This window comes from Vigna unguiculata, chromosome 3 (genome assembly GCF_004118075.2).
Source record: "Vigna unguiculata cultivar IT97K-499-35 chromosome 3, ASM411807v1, whole genome shotgun sequence".
Classification (NCBI taxonomy): Eukaryota; Viridiplantae; Streptophyta; class Magnoliopsida; order Fabales; family Fabaceae; genus Vigna; species Vigna unguiculata.
Window position 1 is genome coordinate 28,772,699 of NC_040281.1, and position 4,896 is coordinate 28,777,594.

The window sequence follows — 4,896 nt, forward strand, 5'->3', positions numbered from 1 at the left end:
TCCAAATGAGAAAGAAGTTGGAAAAGGAGAGAAAAGAGGATAAAAAAAAGTCCTCCATCTTTACAAAGAAGTAACTAAAGATGAATCTAAGGTGGGAGAGATTGATGTTCCTTCTCCCAAGGTCATTCAACATGAGAACATTTTGACTATAAAATCTTTGAACCAAGTTCTCAATAATGAACAACCTTCATGCCTCTTGCTGTGTAAAGGAAAACTCACATGCATTGCCACATCTCTTGAACTTAAGAGTCTATCTCCTAAAATTGAAAATCTTTTGAAAGAGTTTGAGGATATATTCCCTAAGGAAGGGCCAATTGGGCTTCCTCCTTTTAGAGGAATTGAGCATCAAATAGATTTAGTGCCTCGGGCAAGTCTTCTAAATAGACCAACCTATAGGACAAATCCTCAAGAAACAAAGGAGATAGAGTCTCAAGTGCAAGAGTTATTGGAGAAGGGTTGGGTTCAAAAAAGCCTTAGTCCTTGTGTTGTGCCTGTTTTGTTAGTGCCTAAAAAGGATGGAAAGTGGAGAATGTGTTGTGATTGTAGGGCTATAAATAACATCACCATCAAATATAGGTATCCAATCCCTAGGCTCGATGACATGCTTGATGAGTTGCATGGATCCCTCATGTTTTCTAAAATTGATCTAAATAGTGGTTATCACCAAATAAGAATCAAAGAAGGTGATGAGTGGAAAATCGCTTTTAAGACCAAATTTGGACTATATGAGTGGTTGGTGATGCCCTTTGGGCTTACTAATGCACCTAGCACATTCATGAGGCTAATAAATTATGTCCTTAGAGAGTGCATAAGAAAGTTTGTGGTTGTCTATTTTGATGATATCTTGATCTATAACAAGAGCTTGCATGAGCACATAGACCATCTGAGGTTTATCCTTACCATCCTTAGGGTAAATAATTTGTTTGCTAATAAAGAGACACTACAAAAATAATTATTTTTAGTGGAGGTTATATTTAGCGTTTCTAGGGGTTTTAACCCCCACTAATGGTTTTACCAGGGGTTTACAATTCCCCTGAAAGAGCTAGCGTAGCTAACAGATTATTGGGGGTTTTTAGCAACCCCTGGTAAAGTACAACTTACTTGGGGTTTTTGAACCCCTGCTACACTTGAGGTTTTTGAAACCTCCACCATTGCCTAAGGTTTTCGAAACCCTCACTATTGCTTGGGGTTTTTGAAACCCTCACTATTGCTTGGGGTTTTTGAAACCCCCACCACTGCCTAGGGTTACAAACCCCTACTACTTCCTGGGGGTTTTGAAACCCCCACTAATGCCTAGTATTTGAAACCCCAATACTGCCATATGTGGTTATTATGACATTTAACTGTACTAAAATGTGTTTCATTAATTTTATTTGTTTTTTTAAATGAGTCATGTAATTATTTCTTAATTTTTAAAAACTATTACTATGTGATAGTGACCATTGCAGTTTGAGTGAGTGTTGGGTTGTGATTTTGTAACATTAGAATTAGATTAAAATTGCATAAATAGTGTGTAAGATACGCTTTAATGAATTCAATCTTCAACAGGATCTGAAAAATCAAATTATATAAAGACCAAATAAGAAAAAGTATATGATTAAAAAATTTAAATGTATATTATTGACCGAAAAAAAAAACAAAGTTAATTAAATAGAAAAAAAGAAGAATCAGAATTAGTACAAAATAAGAAGTTATTTTCACAGCCACTTAGTTAATTAATAAACTTCCTACATGTATCTTGAGCCATAATATAAACAAAAAGTAAATCATATTTTTCAATGAGAATATATTGGACATCAAATAGAATCCACTAATCTTGACCTGGAAAGTATTCTGCAACAGGCACAATAGAAGTTAATGATGTCCCGAAGCTATTAAATAAAACACTAACTTCAAATAGTATATGCATTCTAAGAAAATGAAAATGGAGCAATTTCATGGGGAAAAATACTCCAATTTTCGCTTTCAGTCCAGCTGTAAATCTTGATACCAGACAAATGAACATGGAGCAAGATATCTGAAAAACGATCAAAAGAGTTGAGGCGCACCCAAAAACCTGCTTCACCACAGTCAACGCAACTATCAGAAGAGTTTTTTTATCATCCTAGAAAGATACACAATAAAATTGAAGGCAAAACTGTCCAATTGTGCCTAAAAGACAAGATAATTTCACATTTCATTAAAGACAAGATGGTCCGGTCAGTTGAAAATTCAAACTAAAAGGATGATTATTTGTTTGTAATGATTTGTATACCCAAGTTGTATTTAAACCATCGATTACCACCAAAATGAGATTTAATGAAATGGGGTGGTCAAAGGCAGAGTTCTACTTTTGTGAACTAAGATTATAATGGCAATGCCTTGAATTAGAGTAACTTCGAGATTTAGAGGAAACAATTCTGAATCTGCTTGAGTGGTTACACTCAGAATGTAAGCCATTTATATACATCTATAAAGTGAAAACACCTCCTAACATTCATTATTGAAGTGCAACATTACTCTTACCTATATCATAAATGGAGGGAATATAACAATGGGAACTGTGGCATACTTGTTGCTCATAAGATCTTATGAATAAGCTCATGTTCTCTTCTTGTTTTCTAGCATAATACAAGTAATGGATTTATGTAGAAGAAAGGTTCGGTGTTGTTTCTTGTTCTTTATATTGTGCACATATTGTACTCTGTCATTGGTAGCAATAAAATTCTAATTTAATCGAAAAACAATTATCAAATTTAACATACCTTGTTTTGTGATGCCCGTATTTCAATGTACTTTGTCCTGTGAGCAAACTTCAATGTGTTATGTGTCTCTTCAGTACTACTTGATGATGGAGTTACTGTGCAAACAAGCTATATTTAAAATGACAATAAGGTATTAGAATTGCTAATTTATGTTTAAGCATTTCTACCACAAAGAAATGTAAAACAATATATAACTTTAACAAATAACTTAGCTAAAATAATCTGCACGAGGGAAGCCTTACAAAAACACGTCCATGACCACTTAGCTAAAGTTTGTTACTGACTATCATACCCAAGCTAAAGTTTGTGAATAATGCAAATATATGGTACTAGATAATGGAGTCTTAAGAAATTTAAGGTGTAAGACACTTTGATTGATGAATCAATTTTAGTAGATATCAATATATTCAACAGATCATAGCCTTTGTTTTCTTTTCTTTTTAGATTTGCTTGATACATCTCTACTATATTAATTTCAAATTGAGATTATTAAAAATGACCAAATAACATAAAAGTGACAGTATTCTTTGATATAAATAATTTCAAATAGAAACTGGTTGAACAAGCTAACTCCATTAAAATACAATGAATATTGTTTGCATAACCTGTGCATTTATTCATGATATAAATTGATTAACCTGGCAGCAACCAGAGTGATGAAAAGTTCCCTTCCGCTCTTTCTAGGCTTCAAGAGGAGGAAAGTAGAGAGAATATATTAATACAATATAAGAAAAATCAAATGTAGACAAGAAACTCATAGACAAGAAAAGTTAAATAGGAATAATTATTTGAAAACATTTGTAATCAACAATGCTAATGAAATGAATAGTAACTGTTGAATTCCCAACCCAACAATACCTGTTGAATTCCCAATTGGATCAATATTAATTATTGGTCACTTTACAGAAAACTTCTTCACACATCCTTTACTGAATTTCTTAATGTCTTCTTTATTGGCACTCTAAATCACAAGAAGAATTAGTCCACAAATGAAAATATATTAAGAAAAATCACTGCCACAAAAGGAACCCAAGAGAAAAGACAACAACAAATTCCGCATATACCTCTAAGGTTTATGATAAATCCTCAGTATCATCTGCCCTCTTCGAATAACTAACAGTATTAGGGAAACGAAATCAAAAGTAGAGAAATGAAATCGAAGCAAGGAATCGAAATAGAAAGTAGTGAAATCGAAATCGAACATAGGAAAATTGAAATCGAACGAGGAAAATGAAAACGAAATCGAAATTAAAAGTACGAAGATGAAATCGAAAGAGAAAGAGTGATAAGAAGCAGAGAAAGAAATTGGAAGCAGAGAGAAAAATCTTCATTACCTAGACCTTCAAACATCGAGGGAGAACGGTGGAGCATCAGAGGAGAATGGTGGAACATCGAGAGAGAACGACGGAGAACGATGGAACATCAAAGAAGAATGGTGAAACATCGAGAGAGAACGGCGAAGAACGGTGGAGAATGGTGAAACATCGAGAGAGAACGACCGAGAACATGTCCTTCTTTCTAGGGTTCGCACGGAAATGAGAAACTCTGTCTAATTTTTAAAAATTATAAAAAAAATTAAAAATAAAAAAACAAGGAAATATTCAAACTTTACCGGGGTTTCAAGAAACCCTCGATACGTTTTCTAAAATTTCCTCTAACTTAAGTTTTTACCAGAGGCTATTGAAACCCCACCTAATAATCCCCTACTAAAACTATATTTTCGTGTAGTGAGAAATGTATTTTCTGTGTAGATAATGTAGTTTTCTTAGGTTTTGTTGTGAACAAAAATGGGGTCAATGTTGACCCTACAAAAATAAAAGTCATCTAAGAATGGCCTACTTCTACAAGTGTTGGAGAAGTTAGGAGCTTCCATGGTTTGGCAAGCTTTTATAGAAGATTCGTTCCTAACTTCTCTACTTTGACTTCACTCCTTAATGAGCTTGTCAAGAAAGATGTGTCTTTTAATTGGGGTGAACAAAATAGTTAGGGTTAAAATAACCCTGAGTTGTCTCACAACGAATACGGAATTGATCTCAAATATTTGATTCTTAAAAATGCAATTAAAACTAGCAACTATTTTGATGTGCAAAGAAAATGACACGGAAGATTGTAAACACAATAATAGTAAATAGGTCAATTCCACTGCTTTTTC

General features: G+C 33.6%; 1 long non-coding RNA gene across 3 annotated transcripts; it reads right to left on the reverse strand.

Moving 5' to 3' along the window:
* Nucleotides 1-1,676: 1,676 nt before the first annotated feature.
* LOC114176128 lies at nt 1,677-4,591 on the reverse strand. 3 transcript variants are annotated; one of them, XR_003602971.1, is made up of 6 exons: nt 4,079-4,584; nt 3,809-3,857; nt 3,603-3,705; nt 3,350-3,429; nt 2,745-2,852; nt 1,677-2,056 (listed from the first exon to the last, which is right to left on the reverse strand). It is a non-coding gene; the product is annotated as an uncharacterized LOC114176128 (long non-coding RNA). The 3 variants fall into 3 exon arrangements; XR_003602970.1 differs by having other exon boundaries at nt 3,383-3,429; nt 4,079-4,578; XR_003602969.1 differs by having other exon boundaries at nt 2,745-3,429; nt 4,079-4,591.
* Between the last annotated feature and the right edge of the window lie 305 nt (nt 4,592-4,896).